The 21,801-nt window shown below is 36.7% G+C and overlaps 1 protein-coding gene across 7 annotated transcripts in view; it reads right to left on the reverse strand.

Moving 5' to 3' along the window:
- The window catches only part of TBC1D5 (TBC1 domain family member 5), a 320,349-nt gene that overhangs the window by 195,898 nt on the left and 102,650 nt on the right, over positions 1-21,801 (reverse strand). The window contains exon 1 of one of the 7 annotated variants that reach the window (XM_074574986.1): positions 17,343-17,372. The exons of the other annotated variants lie outside the window; for them this stretch is intronic. The gene's annotated coding sequence lies outside the window, so the exon portion shown is untranslated. Of the gene's footprint in view, positions 1-17,342; positions 17,373-21,801 lie in introns of those variants that run through there. 7 annotated transcript variants of the gene reach the window in all.

A 21,801-nucleotide genomic window follows, 5' to 3' on the forward strand; every position in this document is an offset into this window, starting at 1 on the left:
CATCTTCTCTCCTCGTGACCTCCTCCATATTCCATAGGTGATAAAATAACTACCTGTTTCCATTAGGAAAAATTTTACTAATATTTACTAATATCCACCTTACTAACAACCTCTTTCTACACAGCAGGGACCAACTGCCTGTTGCATTTTATGGTCTGACTTAACACACCCATTCAAATTCACACATTTAACACGCCCATTCAAATTCAGAGAACTTTTCTTGTTCTCGGTGAGTACTTAGCTTTGAACTCTGTTGCTTCTTTTTTAGACATAAGGAGATTTGTGCACCTGAGAGTTTACAAATTTTTGCCTTCTGTATTAGCAGTTCTAATAGATGGTATTATTTCTACCACCTCTTGCCATACATTAGTCTTTCTCACACAGTCATGCCTTCACCAATATTCCCATTTTTCCTGTATACAAGCCAGTGAGTTTGGAATACTTAAAAAAATAATATTTAAAACATTCATATTTCAAACTTCTTCACCAGACTGTTGGTGGCAACAGCCTCAATTCAGCCATACTTCATTGTCCATTAATATGCATAAATCATGTCCATCTAGCTAGAAATAAAAGACAAAGACAAAAGTCTAAGTGAAATATGCTCCTACCATTAGCTGAACTGCTAATGAAGCACCAGTTACATATGAACCACAGTAGGGCAAAACACGTCAAAAAGCATGTATTACACAAAAATAAAAGTTTATCACTATAACCAGAACAGTACAAAACAGCGGTCATCTGTAATAAGTTCATAATAAATATTCACATAATAAACTGACTACAATGAATGTTCAGTTAGAAGATGAGAAGTTAAAAATAAAAACAAAGTTTATAGAGTTCTTTTAGCAGTGAGACAATTCACGACCACAAGAACAAGTGGCAAGACTACCGTAACCTCAAAAATTGTGATACATTTAAAATCAGAACTTCACAAACAAAACACAGCACAGTTGAACATGAATACTGTACCTTATTTCAAGTCAAAAGACATTCATTTACCTCTTCACTTGCAACAGATACTGAATACAAATATTCAGTCTTCAGAGGAGCCATTCATGGATAACAAGCATTGTTTCAAAAATAGATACTAAATTATTTCAATTAAAAAAACCCTATAAACACCTCATCTAAAATGTTTCCCTTAATCATCAGTGTTTATATAAACTTTTTGAAATAGTTTATTCAAACTGCAAAACACAGCAAAACATATCAAAATTACTGTTTAAGATGTGAAGAGTATTCATATTGTTTGGGCAAAATTAGAAAATATAATCAGTCTCACAAAGGATATTTTAACTAAGTAGGTGAAAAAGAATTAGGCGATTTGAGCTTTTACAACATCCCTGTCCCCTCTCTTTCCGTCCCCCAGTGGTGAAATGAAAGGAGAGGAACTGCGGGCTTGAGGAGGTACTTAGGACCAGGGCAGAACAACTGCACGAATTGCAGCACTTGCCCCACTCTTGCTCCATGACATCCTCTTACCCCAGAACAATCAGCAAAAGAAGGAAAACATTTTATGTTTAAAGAAAGGAAAAAGAGAACCCACTAACTTTGAGGAAGAAGCTGAACAATGTGTTTAATCTTGGATATGCTAAAAATAAAAATCAGTTTGTATCAGTACCAGCAAAGCTACTGGAATATGACATTTCTGAAAACTACTGAAGCGTACCAAAGTATTTAAATAATACTTTGCATTCATTCTATTAGACTGTATCAACCACCTTCTCCAAATTATCTTTGGGCCTTTATTTCATGCCATATAGCAAAGTTTACCATTTTAATTACTTAAATTGATGACAAGTAGAGGAAATACTTGTTTAGCTAAGTGATAAATTAGCTGCCCTGTGAAGTCAAATTGATTAAAACGACCTGACTAAAAGCAAATGTCTGATGTGGTAATGGTCTTATGCATGTTTTGTTGAGTTTGACAGCATCATGTTATGAGGGTTCACAATTCTGCCCCTCGTTTGCAGCTTATGAAGTAATCAAGCATGTTAGCACACAGAAGTGAGGATTCTCCAGAATGTGAAAACATTGTAAAGTAGATAAGGAATTAAGTATTAGAAGAATAAACGTGCATTATGTTTATTTAAAGCAATGAAGTACAGATGACTTGCAAATAATCTAGAAATGGTTCCAGAACCTAGGTTTTCTGTCATTGGCCAAATCTCCTGGGCTTTAAATTATTCCTCCTGAACTAGGAAAGAAAAAAAAGAAAGTCATCCTTTCTCTGAATAGAGGGCTGAGCAGGAGACAGTCCTGAGCATGAACTTTGGAAAATGAGGACCATTTTGTATGTTTCAAGCTGGATACTTTTTACTAAGACACTCATTAATAGGCATTTTTGAAAATTTTGTTCCTACCTTTAATGTTCAGTGCTTTATTCTTTGCTCTGGGAGTGATTTTTCCTTAGGCCACACGGACCACTTATCTCAAAGCTCTGAGCTCTTCCGCTCTCCATCACTTGAGCCCTTTACTACCACCACCTCCATTTAAATACAGAAGATACCAGTTCAAGTGCCTCCCCCCAAAAAAATTCCCAACGAAAACCCACCAAACCCAAACAACATTCCCTCCAAATAGTTTAAAACTACCTAAGGTTTCTACTCATCGACTTCCATGGGCTGCCACCACCCACTGAAGAAACACGCCTTAGGAGGAACACTTACTAACTCAGAAGAAAAGTGCACAATTTGACAAACTTTGGATAGCATAATGCAAGTCTGTTTTCTTTTATAAAATGTATCAGATTATGTATCATTAAAATAGAATGATGCAAACATAAAAATGGACTGACATGGTAGAGCAGATTAACATTAACATCAGCCGGGGTCCGGAACAAAACAAACAAGATCATGCCACTGATGGACAGGTTAACAGCCAGTGAGTCTGATGATCATGAAATGCAATTAATTTTGTCCCATTTAATAACATTTCCTGCATTTTAACTTCTGCCTGTCTGATCTTTAATACAAAAACAGAGTTACATTGGACTTTAAATAAGTTAATTAAGTATTAAAATCAATCATGTGAAAGTCTTAATATTTAATATTGTTAGATTGTATATCAAAGTGGTTTTATTATTTATTTACTCCAAACCTTTTCAGAATACTTCATGTGGCAACAGGGGGTCTGTATCTCACAAGATAAATGCATTTACAATGCCAAATAAATTATATATAAAAGCATTTGTCTTAATACATGTCATTCAATATTAAATATCACCCATTGGTACCACCCTGAAACCCTAATCCATTTTTACCAACCGCACATTTGTATTATTCAAATGTTGTCTATTAAATAGTTGTCTCAAGAGCCACAGTAAAGGAATACATACCTAAGAACAATTATCATAGGAGCTCTAAAGCACTGTCTACAGATTTAACCCTACAACTTTCATGTCTTACCAGTACTTAAACATGCAAAGTATAAATTCAGTAGTGAATTAAAATGTCAGGGATAAGAAACACCACAAATAAGCCTGGGACCATGACAATGTATTCTCTTGGTAATTCATATGATAGTTAAAAACTTTTTTTTGCTAGAAGTTCTTTTAAAAAAAAACCCATAAAACAAACACAAAACTATCATAAGTAAACACACTATATTTTGTTAATTTGGAAGATAGGAAATCTTCCACTTATTTGTTCCAAGCAGGGAACTAGTTCATGCAGTTCCTAGCTTAAAGTTTTCTTGAGGTTACATGATTCTGTAAGATACGCACGTTTGACTAGGGAAGAAAAACTTGAATAAAGCAGAGAGGATGGAAATCCTTATGAAGCGTTGACTGCTATATTCTATACTGATAGCCCCCTACCAACCCAGTCAACAATGGTTCCCAAGGTCTAATGCTATGAACAGTGACATCTGGCATTTATGGTGAAACAATTTCTCTCTTCTGCATTGAAAGTGGTGACAACGGAAGTACAAACAGCACCAACCATCTTAAATTCCCAACACTACAGTTACAGTATGGTCTCATCTCAAACAAACAAAAAAAACCCAACAAAAACCCCGACACAATAGCCAAAGCCAGTCTCAATTTTGCAGTTTGAATTTCCTAAAAAAAAAAACCCAAACCCACACCATCAACACAAAACTGAGGCAGGCTTTATGTGACAGCTACACAATGAGGCTGCTAAGAGAACACTACGTTGGTCTAACATTGATTTCAAACAAGAAATGCCAGCAAAACCAAAAAAGATCCAAAGTCAACAGCTAAGCAGGCCCCTGCCCTGAACACTTCTCTGACCCCCAGGATCTATCTGTTTAGCAGCAGATGAGAAACTCTTATATTGCCGTGGTTTTACCAGACTTATTTTCAACTGAAGACTCAAATAGAGAAAGGTTGCTCACAGAGGTGAAGGGGCGGTGGCATGGCAGGGTTTGGTTTCTCTGGAGGCAGTGCTGATCTATGGAACAGAGCTGCCACTGTGGTAGCGATGTCATTGGAACAGCATCTCTGAAAAGAGGTTTGTTGGCCTTTTGAGGAGTTTTATATGGCAGAATTTAAGGGACTAAACCTCACAAGCATGTACAAATAACAGTGTTCCTGACAGTGGCTACAGCTATGGGTGATGCAATTATTTATAAAACAATCCTTGAAGGGTAAAGAGAAGGCAGTAGCCCAATCTTCTAACAAAGTAGCAGTCAGTTTACTATCAGTGGTAATATAAGGAATAAAGAAGAGGAACTGGTCATCCTCACTTATGATAAAAGTTACAACTTAACTGGAAAAAGAAGTAAGGTTTGATGAAATAAATCATATTACTAGAATAGTAATAGAGGACTATTATTTAGTCAGAAAGAATATGTCAGTCAAGAGTGAGAGTGCTGCCTCGTAAACAGAGGTTACCTGCACTTACTCTGAAATCACGAGTGTAGGAGAAGATTGAAAATTGAGATAATAAAAGACGGTGAGAGAGAAAACTACAATACTCATAGAAGACATACACAGGAAAAGGAATCTACTAGAAGAAAGAAAAAGCAGACAGGTAGGTTACTGGATTAAACTGAGCTGGATTCTACGCCACAAATACAAACCAGCTCGAAACAGAAAGACGTAAAGTTCAAATGAAGGTGGTCTTAGTAGGACAAAGTTCATGATTTTTAGGAAAGGAAGGAGGCAAAAAGCCATTATAATAAAACAAACAAGATTTTAACAATGCAAGTTTCAATTTTTAGGCAAGAAACAAAATCAGAAGGAGGAATTCAGGTAAGCTGGCCAACTCTTAAAGAAAGCTCTCTTATATTATATGTAGACTATCCTGACGCAGAGGAAGGACAGAAAATGCAATGACATGAACTTGGCACACTTAAATGAACCAAGGCGTAAGGAGGAAACATGCTAAGTAAAAATTAGGTCATATAGAGCAGGTTACGTATAAATAAGCACAAAGTTATAGGGTAAAATCAGAAAGGCAAAGAACGAGTAAGGTGCAATTAACAAGGAACACCAGGAACAAGAAGAGAACATTATGTACCACATAACGATACACATATGCACACACCAGCAGGTAGAAGAGAACAATGAAAAGATTTGATCTGCTCTTTAAAGGAGAGGGCGAGTTATCAAGGATGACATGGGGGGTTAACTGTTTTCTGCTTCACTCTTTGCCAAGATTCAGTTACAAATCAGATGGTTAACACATACAGCACCGTTTAAACAACACATCGGTTATCTCGGAGAAAGAAAAGGTTAGAGAACTAGGTAAATCAGTTCTTTTTAAATCATCGCATGCAAAGGAGTTTAAGGTAATTTCATGCAGTAGTTTTGACTTAATTGATACTGCTGTCAAAGGAGGTAGTCCCATCCTTCTCCTCACAGATCATTGTTCTCCCTGTTACACTTTCCCACTACTGGCACTAGCATCTACACGGAACCAGGTCACTCAACTCATCTGGGTTGAAGCTATCCTGCCAAAAGAGTAAGTTTTAACCGGGACCTGTTAAGACCTTGCACTACGAATAATCAACTACAAAAATGCAAGATGAGAGCAACCAGTTATGAAGCAGTTGTGATGGAAAAGATATGGGCAAGTGGATGATAATTTTAAAGTGAGTCAGCAATATCATATTACTTCAAAATGGCCAAAACAAGTCGATAAAAATGAGATGTGTACATCTTCTCCCATCATCTGATGCTGGTAAGGCCTGTGCGCCAACAGTGTATCCATCTTTAGATGGATAGCACAGAAGGACAACAACCAGCTGCTGCAGTCCAGAGGAGAGCAACAAGACCAAGGAAGAGCCTAGAAACTATAACCTATGGTGTAAGACTGAAAGAAACTGACTGTTTTACTTTAGCGAAAGGAAGATGAGAGGGAAGGAAAGGAAAAATGCAGTAAAATTTCAAATCTTGACATCATTCAACTACGAAGTCACTCCCTTTTCTTACAGTAATCTAAAAGCACTGAAAACCCTATTCACATTAAAACAATTCAAACAATTGGAAATCCATTAAATGAAAGAAATCCCTTGTTTATTTTATTTTAGAACATATTTTATCTACCTGGTTACAAAACACTTCAACATAATTTAAATTAAAGCTTTCTCCTTCCAAAGATAGTTAAGAGATGAAAGTAGTTTACTGCTGTTGATGGTATGGAAATGACTGCTTTTAAGTATTTAAGAGTTTTACTTTCAGGAACACACAGGCACGATGCTATGCTACACACTTTATGTTTTAGTAATACATATGTAACTCAAAGGGCCAAAGAATGTCAAGACTGAAAGAAATCATCAAAACAGTGAACTGGAAAAAATGGCAGCTTAGCCTGCAGCCTTACCCAAAATGATAGTAACTAGCTTAGACACTAAAAGTGTATTCAATGAAATAAGTTTCGGGGATATCACAGCTTTAAAGTAGTAAGCAATTAATCTAGGATTCAGCCTTTATTCTTTCACTATTTTTAGAAAACAGTTTCCTACGGGGGTTGACAAGAATTTTTATAGAAACACCAGCATGTTCATGCATGCACAGAGGATTAACATCAAGTATTTCTCTTCTAGATATGCAGATGCTAAAGCAGCACGATCTCATGCTGAGGTACAAAGAAAATTGGGGTAAGCCCTGTTTGGTAAGCAAAAAGGACAATTTCATCGGCACTTTCAAAGGAGCAGAGAGAGACAGAATTTGTTTCGTATCTTACAACGAAGTTTCTATATAATGTGAAGAACCATAAGCCATGTTCACCTACATGAACCTTATGTGTGAATTCAAATGAGCACAGTCGCAGAGGAAAAGCCAGTGCAAGAGGAAAGCAAAGACGAGGTGCTGCCTGAAATCTAATTCAGCTGCAGTGCAACGAATGCAAATTGCAAGGATTTCCCATTGCTTCTGCCCATGGGAGTGGTGGCTCACTTGAGTATGTCTAAAAGCCATACTCAGAGGAAAAATCTTCTGAGTAGGGCTACCCCTGGTAAAAACTATGCTGAAGCTTCCCATGAAAGCTCCCTCTCACACCCAAATGCTCAGTCTCCAGACATACTCTGTTCGTGTCACGTACTGCCTGCTCACATTGCTTCTCTTCAGCCTTGCCATAGCAGGAGTAACAAAAGCAGGGTGCTTAGGAGCTACTCTAGGGGCTCAGTATTTTTGTAAAATGCTTATTCATACCTAGGATGTAGTGAGTTTCAAACAGCAATATGTAAATAAAACAAAATAAAATAAACACCTGAAGCAAATGAAACCCATAAGACTTGGAAACACAGGGTATATAGATGAAACCTGCTAACCTTAATGGGTAGTTGACTGCATGAAAGCACTTTATACCAAGATATCACTGCTGACATGAGTAACATTTTACTAAGTTTTTTATTATTTTTTTTAGTAGCAATGTAACACCATATTCAGTTCTAAAAAGATGACAAGGCAGGTTCTTCCTCTTGCAGACAGTGAACTCTGCCGCTCAGCACATCCTGCTGCATCTTTTTTATTTATGGTGTTCAGGAACTCTTAAGTACTAACTCCTGCCAAGGTTAGTAATATTATGAATGGGTGAAAATTATGGTGCAATACTCTTCCTTCTTTAATAATTTGATCTCTTAATACAGTGTTATCTGCTACAACTTATTCTCCTATCCCTTCCCACTCCCGTATTTTCCATTCAAATTCTTGAGCAGCTGGATGAAGTGTTCTACGCTTTCCTGTACATGTACATCAAACTACCAAGGGAACGAGTGGTCTTGCTGAAGTCTTCAGACTCAGAGAAGCTAGGCAGGCAAGGCCACTGTAGCATAATGATTTCTGTAATGCACTGTTACTTAGAGGCACTTATTCCTCCTCAAATATTTTCTGGGCAGTCCCTGCTCCTTGCCAGAGCATGTAAAACACAGGCACAGAAGTCACCAGCATAAGTGGCGTGGTACATCAAACACACACTGGCTCTACTGCCTCAAAACCTGAAATACATGCAGCTCTTAAACAGCAAGTAGAAAAGCAGTACTTCGCAAAGTTACAGAGGAACAAAAGTCTGGCTATAATTAAAAAAATTTAATTCTGCAGAACTTTAGAAATGTACCCTAAAATTTACAGTAACAATAAGAATCCATAGCATAAATTAATTCAGAAATAAGGATAAAATACACTGTGTAAAGGGGGAAATATTAATAAAAGTGAGTTGCAATTTATGAGTTAAAAGGGCTTTTTGGTTTGCCAGTAAATTTGTCTTACCAGAAACATCTGTCCCAAACAAGTTCTATTCTTTTTACCCTAAGTCGTAGGTTTATTTTCCTTTAGAAGTGAGCCAGGACACACTATGCGGCAAGAAGCAAAGCCCGGTTTTGCGTGACATTCTCAGAAAACATGTAAGTATCAGGGTGAGATCTTAGACAAGACCAGAAGTAGTAGGCTAAGGGATCAGTTGCCCTGAGAATTGTGTATGTGCTTCTGCTCTGGGGAATGAGGGCAGAAGAACAGGCAGGACTCGAAAGCTTTTTGATTTTTAATAGGTAATACAATAGATCGACGGCTCCTAAATACGTTAGGCTTAGTTGAGTGCTCTCCCTAATTCACCAATCACCACGACGTGACTGAATCATCCAGTGTTGTCTGAATACCAAGTTTTATTGTATGCAACCAACAAAAAGTAAATAGAATTCCCACAAAACAGGGAACAGATTCAAAGAATTGTACTGGAACAACAGCTGTCATTATACTTTACAGAAAGCTTGCAACACCTTTGAGGCTAAGCTTTTAAGCCTATTTTATTAAAAAAAATATAACAGATGTAAACAAGATGTGGTTAGAAACCTCCTTGATTAAATTTTTCCTATTGTTTTTAGAAAGCCTTTGCAGACAGTTTTCTTGTCTGTGTTAGACGGACCAGTATGACTTTTAACATACAAATCACGATAGCATTAACATTCCGAATCCTCCTGGAGAAAATAGCTGTTTTCACATACTTCTTTCCAACTCTTTTTTTTTTTTTTCCTTCTGACTAATTTTATTACCATTTTTCTCTCCAAACACATGAAATATCATTTTGTGAAAAGGTAGTTTTCAGATTTTTTTTCCTGCTGCAGACTCTGTATGATCTCATTTTTAAAGTGGTCATATGCAAAAGCCTAGAAAAATGTTATTTTTGCTATGTTGTTGCATTTCTGGTATTAGTTCAGCTAATGAAGTGACCTAACAGTAGCCAGTCTATGGACCGCTTAAGGCATTAGGAAGAATGAGATGAGGATTTTGAACTGGATCCAGAAGTAAATGGAAAGAAACCAAGCATATAGAACATAGGCGTGATCTGTTCTCACTTTTCTTTCTTACTTAATAGTAAGGCTGTGCTTCTTGGAGCACCTAAAATTAGTAGTTACTTTCAAAATCTTGGTCTATCATGTATTATTCATCTTCCTTTTTCTTCTAAAAGGAAGACATGAGATGGCAGTAGCAGGTGTTCTTATCTTCCTGATGGAAAAGGAGGAAAAAGTTGACCAAGGGGACAGATCTTTCTTCAAAGCAGAGGTGACAGACCGAGATAGCCTAGCTGAGATGACTATTCTCTGTCAAACACATATTGCAATCCCACCTGTTGCCAGGAAGGCTTGAAGCTTAAGGACTTTTCAGGCAGGCACTGGATCCTCTGCCTACTCATCCAAACTCTTGTGCCTGGCAAGTTCTTGTTCCTCACTGCGGAAGAAAAAGGGAAATCCTGTTCTGTTTTAGCAGCCAGTTATAAGCAAACCACTGAACACAACGAACCCAGATGACTTTAACATTATTCCTCATTTTTGGGTTAGAGGTTTTGACCTTTTATCAGAAAGGAAAGCCAAAACGTAAGAGAGAATTGAAATGAAATGATTTAGAAAGACAGAAAATCACTCCTTCACTATGCTACTCCAAGTCAGCTTGCTTTCTTCCAAAGAACCTCACGTATGACTCCCCTCATGCATTCAAATAACTGAACACGGTATTTTTAACATAAAGATTAATTTCTAAAAAATGTCACATACTATATCCATATGAAGTCAGCCACTAGAAAGAATATTTCCTCACCTCTTTCAAATTCAAGATTGCCTCTGTATTTAGTGGAGCTGTTTCACAGCACTGATGTCAGAAACAGCAGATGAAGGAAGGAGTCCCACCTTCCAGCAACATATACACAGTTTGGCTTTTAAAAGGTAGCATAGAGGACTAAGGAATATTTCAGCTAAAACTGTTTGCATTCTTTTTCTCAAAGCCAGTAGGAATGATCATGGGAGATGTGCAGGAAAAGAACAGAGTTTTTGGTTTTGTTGGGTTGTTTCTTTCAGGATTGAAGTACCATTTGACCACCAAACTCCTCAGTTCACAGATAAAATGCTTTAGACCTTATCCACAGCCTAACATTACATGCTAAACTTTTCAACTTATTATTTTCTACAAATGGCTACTTTCATGGCTATGTGCCATGCTGTTAAAACTCCTCTTCTGATTCGTACTATCAAAGGTCTTAAAGATACATTCTGAAACAACTACACTGGTTTTCGTTCTCATCAATAACAGTCGGTGCAAACCGATTTGTGAATACCTCTTAAACTTTCATATAGCAATGATTTAACTTAAGACCAGTTGTACGAATTAAAGGCACGCATAGTCTGTCATATCCAACCCAAGACTTACACCCGTATGGCACTTCTGTACAACTTAAAATCAATTTAGTCATTTTCATTCTAGTTTATATTTAGATAGTCCATCATGAAAGAGCCCAGAACTTTACCCTAACCTAGGTCCTCTGGATGCCATATGCACATGCAATCTACCACATCAATCAAAACGGCTCACAGTTCAGATGATGTATACACAAATAAATGTACTTTACCCAGAGGTCAAAATAATTTCTGTAAGAGCACAGTATATTCTCTTGTTTTTAGCTACCTCCTACAACCACGAAGTATAAAAATTTAACGAGCTGCAAAATAACAAATTGAACACCATACATCGAGTTTCTTTAGTGTCACACTAGGAATGCTATAATTATAATCAAGAATACACTTCACTTTTAACTCTATTTTTACTGTATCTTTCTACCTTGTGTCCCATGGTGGCGCGTGACAGTTTTATTATAAAATAGGGTTATGGAGTGGAAAAGGTGAAAGAACAAAATCATTTCTGCTACTCTGAGGTCACATGTGCAGGAACTAAGGTGTGGATTTTTGCTTTTTAAGATAATGTCTATATGTTTCATCCTTATTCCTATCTTAGCTTTTGCAGCCACCTAACGCAGTCTGGGGGATCACCACGACAGTGGATAAATTAGGATTTCACTACCATCAAGTCTGAATTGTTTCTTAACAAGGCTACGAATCAGTGTAGTTCTGATTTGACAGAACTGTGAGACTTTCAAAACTGCACTTTCAACACAGTAAGTACAGTAGGTAGGATTTCTCAAAAACGTCTTAGAAATGCTGAGAAATAAGGTAGGTTGAAAAGTATACATATCACTACACTGGTTGCATGAAGAGAAAGCGGCAACACAAATGCACTGAAAGAGGCAGGAATAATTGTCTACACACGGTAGGGAAAAAAAATTGCTGAAATGTTGATGATCCACTTTCATTCCTTTTTTTTTTTTTCCTCTAACTGGACAGCAACTTTCCTCCTTTCATAGGCATTGGACAGTATGAGGCCTATAAGCATAAAAGTTTTTTTAAAAGCCTGTAATTTAGTCTTTCTTCAAATTTGACTCAGAAAATAAACATATAGCTGAAATAAAAAGGAATGGACACATTATATATATATGATAATTCAATTAAACAACTGCGTAATATAAGCGTGTGAAAAATAGTTTCTGAACTTGTCATAAGAGACTACAGAAGACTGAGTTTTGGCTTCTCTAAAACTCCCATTGATTTTATTAGGCTGGATAGCCAGCCTTCGTGCTACAATGTACATGTACAAGGGCCACTGCTCTAGATTTGTGAGAAGTTCTGACCTTGAGACTTTTTAATTTTTTTTTGCTCATCTGAGTCAAATATGTAATTATTTTAAGAACCTTTCTGTATTTCACTATTATGCGTATTTCTGGTAAAGATTTGGGAGTGTAATTTGAATATACTGCATGTTACTGTGACTTGTAAGTATTCAATTAGTAAAGGAGAGGTCTGCATTTGTACACCTTACCTTCATCTCTGAAAAATAATTAATACACACCAGATGCTGCGTAATGAGTTATTGAAATATGCAAATAAAAATATTCAAAGGGCCTTCACTTATTTTATGACAATGAAGTCCGTAGCCATGACATTCCAAACAACCCTAATCCTTAATTTCTTAAGCGTACACATGTACATTGAAACACAGAAGTAAAATCTTAGTTTTCTTTACAAGAGAACAGGATTTGAGTTGGAAGTCTAAATGTCAACCCTGAACATTATAAAATTATACAGAATAAGGAGGAAACAGGGCTGATAGTGCATATAAATATGACAGTGTATTAGGCTGCATTTAATTACCAGTTCAAACAACAACCTGATCTAACCTTTGACAAGTAAAATAAATGTTCTGAATAATTTAACCAAAGCAAACACTTGCTGTTAAATGCTGGCTAATTATAGTAAGAGTTGTACTGAGAGGGGGAAAAAACCCAAAAGAGATGGTAATTTATACACTTCTCCTGCAATTGCTACAGCTATTCCTTGAAACCCTTGAATTTTTTTTCCATGCGGGATAGTGATTAAGATTCTACTTCGGGAAAAAAATCTGTCTATGTTTAAAGGAAGATGCACTGTATTCGAATAACTAGCCTTGATATACAAGCACTGAAGAAACAGTCGAAATACAGAAAGTAAGGTAACATTAGTTTCAAGAATATCCACCTTTTCTATTGATGGCTTTCTGATAGAAATGTCTCCGTTTGCAAGGCTCTGTACCACACTGGAAGGTAAGAAAGGGCAGAAGAAGGATTAAGTCTTTTCCACAGAGTCAATGCAAAACCACACAAAAGCCTCATTACAGGATAGGGGAGCACTGTCATGTCCAATGCACTTCTGGAAAGTAAAGTAATGAATAAATTTAAATTCTTTACATAAATACTAGATCAACAGTTAAATGACTTAAATAAACCAGATAGATTCCTCAAAAACAATCCCTCCCAAATTATGTAATGACAAAATAATTCCACCACTATGACTTTTTTAGATATATTATAGCCCGATATACTATCTGTGTGAAATATTGATCTTGTTTCAAGAAGAAGCTACAGACCTCAGAGAAATAAATATATGCAATAAAGACAAATATTTAAAGTCAGCATGCTTCCAATATCAGAACATCAATAACCATGAAATTGAAACCATCAGAAAAAAAGGCATTTTTTCCTGTAGCATATACACCTTCCAGTTGTAGGCTGTTTTTAAAGAAATTAATGGCTTTTGCTATCTTTGGGCCAGGAGTTTCACTTATTTATGTGATGAAAAGTTAGCAGCAGCATCAGCTTTCTACCTGCATGCACAATAGCTGTGGTTCAGCAGAATCAGAAGACCATGAAAATTTCACGGACAAGCAACGTATGGTAAATGAAAGAAGCCTATAAATCCCTAATCTTGAATATATATTAATATTTGAAGGCTTTATATAATCTGCAAAGTAAAAAGTGAGAAACATTAAAAATATTAAAAGTGACTGTAAGTATGCTTCTCTCTTTTCCCAAAAGTAATTTGCGTGCAGAGAAGTTCTGGCCACAAGTTTCCAAGACAAACATATTATTTTTAAGTTACCTTTTATAGTTTCATAAATATTTAAACTTTCCCTGAAATTTTAAATATGTTTATAGAGACACAAATGCTAACATTCTTAGCCTCTTATAATGAAAAAATACAAATTAAACTCTTTTTTGAACACCGTAAGAGAAACAATTTTTAAAAGAAATAAATAATAAAAAAAAATTACTACAAATTGTTTACTTGATTATGAGTCAGGTGGATTCAAGAAATTGAAGTGGGTTTTCTAGCTTACAGTGTAAATTAAATATTGGAAAATTGAGTTTGAAGGTCATTACTATCCTTGCTCCATAGCTCAGGATAAAGTCTTTAAGCAAACAAAGTAGTAAAGAATTCGACAAGATCCATGCCTGACACTCTGTAGACATTCAAGTACAGAATTAATTTTACACTATATCTACTGCTTCATGCCAAATGGACAGTGAAACGCACTGTTTTTTCTTTTGCTGAGGCATCATTAAACCCGATAGAAACACTGATAGAAATGCTAGTGTACTAAAATGTTAATATACTAAAAAAAACCCCAAACTCTCTTGGCCGTAGCTGCAAGGAATATGCACTGTTCCTGAATATCATCTTAGGTATCAGTCTGATATAGCAGGTGGTGTACCTGGAAGGGTGAATATAACCACATAATTTAGTTACATATACACGCGTACTTGGGCGTAAACCAGCTTATCTCTTTACGCAGCGTGGCCCACCTGAAGGACAATTTATAGGAGTCCAAAACATATCTCCAACCAAACCATTAAAGGAGACGAAGAATACCATGATGCTGAAACTAGCCAAGCTTCTCCCCTGACTTTATGCACCAAATTTTAACACTGAAAACCACAAGAACTAAAGATGGAGTTAGTCCTTTAGAGCCATACTTCTGTGCAATAGGTCACAGAGAAATCAGGATTAGCAATGAAATAAAAAGCAGAATGGATCAACCAAAAGAAATCATAGCAACTACGACTGTGGGGTTCTTTTTGAACTAATCCAACATTTCATCCTGGTCAGCCTGTTATTATAAGTAACAATTAGTTTAGTCTGTACTGCAAGTTTCCTGCATATTTTAGATTGCATGTACTTGTAAGGTCTTCCTGAAGAGAATTCGCTTTTGTGTAGAATGGCTTTGTGATGTGGATTAGCCTCCACAAGGGATCTAAATTGACAATAATGAATTCATTTTATATAGTAGGCTAGACTTAAATGAGAAGTGAAAGGCCAGTGCCAGCAGAGTTCAGTGATCAGCCACTGTTGTTCTCTATATAATTTACTGGTTGAGTTTAATAATTACAGCATTGCCTTGATAATCTGTAGCTGTACCGGAAGGAGAGGAAGAGAAAATGCTTCTTGTGTTAATAGGAGAATTGAGTTTTTTTATTTAAATGCAGCCCCACATAAACTGCAAACAGAGTATTTATAACGAACATCTAAGAACACTGACACTGGTTTAAACTAAAATTAATTTATATCACTCAAATCCGGAAAAACATAATTTCAAGGCTTGATCTTATTAGGATACTTAATGTAATCTTATTAGAATGTGAGCTTCTATATATCAAAGTGTTTTATACATTGCAAATATATTTTAAAGAGCTCCAATAAACATTACTAAACAATTCACTACTGATCTGCAAACCTAGTTTCACAGGGGCAGATTACTGGATCTGTAACTAATACAGCAGGAGAGGCAATGCCTTCACACAGGCTATATTCTTGCGGCTACACAGAACCGGCTGTCACATGAGTGTTAAGGAAGTTTCCAGGACTTTCTCATCTCTTAACTGCCTGAGATTTAGCGCGGAGCAGCACGCTTTCCAAAAGGACAGAGTACCTACAGTTTCAGTGGAAGCAAATGGGGATCATGGATGCTTAAAATTTCAGAAAATCAGGCCTGGTGCCATACACGAGGAAAACGCTGCCAGAAATGTCACTCACAGAATCCATGCCTGCCACTCCACAGAGATTCATATATGCTTAATGATGGCTAGCAAGTACAGAGAGCAGACCTAGCTAAGGAAAAACAACAGAAAACGAGGCAGCAGGCAAGCGATGAGCACTCTGTCTGCACTCGTATCCCCACTGGCAAAGTAAAAGTAAAATGGTTAAGAAACTGGTAAGGCTGATGCCAAAAATTTAAATGTTTCTGAGGACTACAAGGCAGACCTTGAGAGATAGAGTTTTTAATCTCATTTGAAACAGTTTCAATACTTCAACATTAATGTATGCACATATATATTAATGAAGCAGACATGTTAATCCCCCCGATGTCGATGTCTGTGAAGCATCTTAGCTCTTACTTCCTTCACCATCAGTCGTGTGTAAGTAACATACTGTGGCAACATATGAATAGTTCATAGCTCCAGCAATGAATGAATGAATGAACAGTGACCTAAACGCAAGCAGCAATTAAGGTTTCTGTTTCTTTACCCATCAGCTATTGCATATACTCACAGCAAACAAGTGTGTTTTCCTGACATGCACACTTGTCTGTTAATAAGTTAAAGAACTATTTCAGTCAAGAGCCTTTATGTTTTTCCCCTACACGCTTCGTTTCTCACTACACACATTGGAGTTTCACTCGGATCGAGATGTTGATGACAGGCCAAGGAAATGGAGGTGATGCTGCCAGGGATTAAGGTAAAGAATACTACAGTACTTTGCAGAATTTCTGCACAAAGGGTCTGCCGTTGTTTCCCTGTGCTTGGAAAGCTTCAGTGCAAGCTTTCTGAAAAGTGCAACGAGAGCTTCCAGTTAGCACTTTTATTTCATTTTACTATGCCTTTATACATCTCTTGCAAGACTTTACTGTACTACAACAAAGTAGCAGGAAAGAGAAAAATTCCAACATTTTAAACAGCAACAAGCATGAAATAACTACAATATGCTATTTTGGTTTCTTTCCTGTTTTTCTCGAGGGGTGTGTGTTGTTCTTTAGGTTGGTTGGGTTTTTTGTTGGTGTTTTTTGTTGCTTGGTTTGGATTTTTTATGCTTCATGGGGGAAGAAGAAAAGGGCAAAAAAAACCACACAGAAAGAGCCATGCCTGATCTTTTTCACAGGTTCAGTTCAAAATAATTCTACTAATAATCTACTGCACATTATCAATACAGTAGGTGTGTGTTCAGAGATAAATTACATTGTAACTCACCCCAGTGAAACTAAATTCCAGTTGCAGAACCTTGTTACAGGAAACATCTGTAAGAGCAACTGCTGGCCTTTAAGGGACCAGCAGGTACAAATTTAAGTAAAAGTAGTTCACAAAAATACTTTTCCAATTGTGAACAGAATGACTGACACAATCTTACCTGTCCATGAAAACTCTACAGAAATCCATTTTTTCAAATCTTTTCTCTCAGTTTAAAAACTGAATCCATTTTCCCTATTATCTACAATATATGGTTCAAAATTCTCAGCCCCTGTTAGTCTAGCAACAAATGATCTCTGCAAAAATAAGCTGAAGAAAATTAAGACAACCCAGACCAAAGAAAAGAAGCAGATCCTTGGAGTTGTTAGTACATTAAATGAGCATTACACTAACGCATTTGTCTTTGTAGAAATCGGAGAAAAACAGAAGGAAAGCTATCTGCTTGAGATAAGTAGATTTTTTTTTCTCTTCTATACTAAGCTTTTTAGATACAACAGTGTAATTTTATTTTATTCTTTTTTAATCAAATAATCAATGTGGATAATTGGTCACGGGAACTTAGAGTCTACTAAGGTGCAAAGTGGATGACTGGCTCCTTTATTCTTGAAGGTTGCATTATGTTGCCTTGTGATTTTTAAAGCCAAAATTTGTAAGGAACGTGTATTCAATAACTTATGTTTAACACTTTAGTAAACTCTTTACATTCCATGAACAGTGTGTGCTACAGAAATGAACAACCCTCATCATTCAATATTGAGATTAGCTCTGCCCCTTCCAGCATCAATTCTGAACCTATGGCATGTATCAGGTATCTATAGATTTTTTAAAAAGCAATTCATTTTACATGATACTGGTATTCCCCAGCACCTCTCTATGTTCTTAGAATAACAAGGTATGACTTCTCAAACGTTTGCTTCCTCCCAGCCTTTAAGTAGTCAGAAATGTGCATGTATGTGGGTATACGGGCACGTTAATGTAATACATACATTGCTATATAGGTAAAATACTACCTTTGCAGGATAAATGATGCCGCTCCTTTTACTACAAGATAATTTTAATATAAGGGACAACAAGAAGAGAGAAGAAGAGGTTGCAGGATCTTATCTCTCAGAAAAAAAAAAGTATCTCACAAATGAAGAAAACAATTATCAGAAACCACTGTTAGGAACAATAATTTAATTTCCCTGAACTCAAACGCTACAACATTCAGCTAACACTGAAGAAACTGAAAAGTAAAATGACTCATAAACTGCCAAAAATCAATAGGGGCGAAAATTTGTTCTCGCTATCAGAGGCAAAAGCAACAAAATGGTAAAATGCAAACTCTATTTTAAAATGTAGGTAACATCGACAAAGATCTGATTGAGAAGAAATGTATGACTGGGCAAAGAGAAGGCTGGTTGATCAGACTGACAAGAGCAGAACAGTTTGGAAACTGCAGATTCAGCTGGTCCCTGCTGCTACTTTACCCAAATCACATGAGGGGATTATATCTATGTAGGAAGGGGAACAAATTTGGTGAAGCCATGGAAAGAAATAGTGAATTAATCTCAAGTCATAATGGGCGGACTTCTCCACTGTGTGTAACGCTCTGCAGCATCATTTCCTGGATGCTTGGAATCGGATTATCAGTTTTGCTGCAGATTTACAAGGCGTTAAGGTAGCTTTAGACTCCCTCCCGCTCTCCTTTCTCTCCCTGTCCTCCCCGAATATTAATCCACCTTTATTCTTGAAAACTATTTACATTAGAAATTAAAAATCATGTAACAGAGATTACAGGAAAGCCACCAATTCAAATCTCCACTTTCATAAATAAGGATCTATTTTTATTCTTCTTCATTTTAGGACTTCCTTGTATGTATTCATACATTACTTTTCAACCTTGCTGGAGCTAAGAGGTTGAATGGACACTGACAGACCATTGAAGGAGAACAGGTTCTTTCATGATAAGCCAACATAGCTCTAGGACAATTTTGGACATTATTTGTCAAGTGTTACTGTATTAAGGAAGCAATTTTTCAAGGTTCACATGCACCAAGTGCAGTGTATATTATACAGCTATTAAAAAAGCAGCGTTAACATAAGACTGAATATATCTTGTTCATGTAATTATCTACTCAATTCAACATGCCCACACAACATTTACATACAACTAAAAATGTAAAAACTCACAGAAATCAAAATCTCTACTGTATGATGCTCTTGGATAACTCACACTCCCACTTCTTTCTTAAAACCACATCCAGTAATATTATTCAAAAAAGAAACTTGCACGTCACATACCCAACAGGCTTAGGAGTTTTACGTTCATATCTACAAAAATTATGAAAAGGCAATCAGAAATTTCATGGACAGTATACACACTTATTAATATGATCTGTTTTATTAGGTCCCAGTGAAAACATCTTATTAGTTCTACAATTAAATGATTCAGAAACCATCCACACTATCTTTGCCTTTTAACAGTTCCAATCAGTAGCAGATCTAGGTGTAATCAACAGCAGCAGGGGGCTTTAGGAAGCAAAACAAAACAAAAACAGTAGGGATCTTTACTAGTTTACAGTAATTGATACAAGGAGATGTTATATGTTACTGCAAGTTAGCCCAAGATACGGAAAAGCTACATGAAAATTCGCTATTATCTACAACTACCATTTCAATATAGCAACAGCAATACAATAAGCTTTTAAAAAATGGAGTATTTAAAGTTTACTGAATTCCTTGCCAATCTGGAAGATCTTTTTAATCTCTTTTTTGCCCCCTCTAATTCTACATCATTTTCTGCAACAAGATCGATATTTGGGTTACCATACATTCAGAATTCATGGATGTCACCCCTTAAATTTGTGAGTGGGCTGCACGAGTGATATGAAGTCCCTCTTCTGTAGGAGTTGAGCACATGGTCTGAACAGCACTTGTAGCCCCTGCTATGCATGGTAGCGAAACTATGTTTCCCATATGTTAGTGCTGACAGGCTGACTGATATAAATTCAACTCAAAGAAACTTACATACAAGTTATTTTTACGCTTTTTAATCCTTTTCCTCTATTAACAGTGTCCCAGATATAAGAAAGGAATACATTAAAGAGAAATTGATAAGCGGTGCAATAATTTATGCACCCTTTGAGTGCTAGGACATCTGCATAAAACGAGGCCATCGCCTTTTTGATGTCAAGGATCTTGGGATAGTTCCAAATTGTAAGTATTTAAATCCTAAGCTTTTAAATTCCTATTGATTTTAACACAAGCGCAAAGAGATAAGCATCCAAGTGTCTTTTTGGATCTGCCCTTGCTATCAACTCTGAAAAAGATTGTATCCAGCCACAGCCACGCAGCACTCATAAAGGACAACCAGTGAGCATCTTACAGTGAGAGCCCATGTGGTCACATCTGCAACATTCCTGACCTTGCTAATTTAAAGCAAGTTTGCATAAAAAGAGCAATCACACTTTTGGACTGAGGCAGAGCCACAGAGATGACACACTCCCACCACCCCATCTCCTCTCTGGAACCAGAGAAATCAGCAAGCAGCCTATGGGTTGCTTTCTTGGTGGCCAGGTGAAGACTCATGAAATTAAAAATTTGTTACAGATGACTCGCTCAATGACCACCAAATGAGTATCAGAAAGCCTTACATTTGCTTGAGCCATTGTAGCCTCTTAAAGAGGAGAAGTTCGAAATTACATAAATACATCTAATTAATTACTTAGCATATGGATAATTTTATTCTTTTTAATATTGTAATAAGCCTTGTGGCGAAGCCTACTGCTTTAGCACACAGCTTAACCAGAACTACGACAGCGGAACATGCTGGGGTCAAGCCATAATGGAAAATGCATCAAGAGGAATCACCACCATACTTTTGCAGGAGTACAGCAACTCACTCCCAGAAGCTGCCAACAGTGGATAAATCATACGACCTATCTCATATCTGTCCTCAAAAGAGGACGTTTTCCAAAGAAACTGTCTATCATTTAGTGGAAAGGCACCTATTGAGCCAGGTAAGATGCAGTTACACAAGTGCAATAAATACCAGGATCAAAACGTATCTTTTTTAGGCCCACAGGTGAAAAGCAGTTGTAGAGGTAAAGAAGGGGACATTTCACCAAATGCTAGAGAGGAACAGGGGACTGTCACTGGCATGGCACAGCATGTGACCTTTGCAGCTCATGAGTGATGACTTCAGGTGAGTCAGGGCATGTATGAGATAAATTCTCTCATTTACTCAATTCTTCATCTTGCCATCTTGACCATAACCAATAAATTAATTTCAGTCAAGAAATGTTTAAAGGCAGTTAAAAGAAAAGATTCAAAGCTAGGACACAGATGCTCCATCCTAACCAGCTAACCATTTCCAAAATGAATAATCTGCTAAACACATTTAAAAAAGCATCAGATTTCTTTTTAATTAATTGCTTTCCAGCACCAAAGGTGACTACCTCTCCGTAAATCCTACAGCTCA

The sequence above is a fragment of the Larus michahellis genome, chromosome 2 (assembly GCF_964199755.1).
Source record: "Larus michahellis chromosome 2, bLarMic1.1, whole genome shotgun sequence".
Taxonomy (NCBI): domain Eukaryota; kingdom Metazoa; phylum Chordata; class Aves; order Charadriiformes; family Laridae; genus Larus; species Larus michahellis.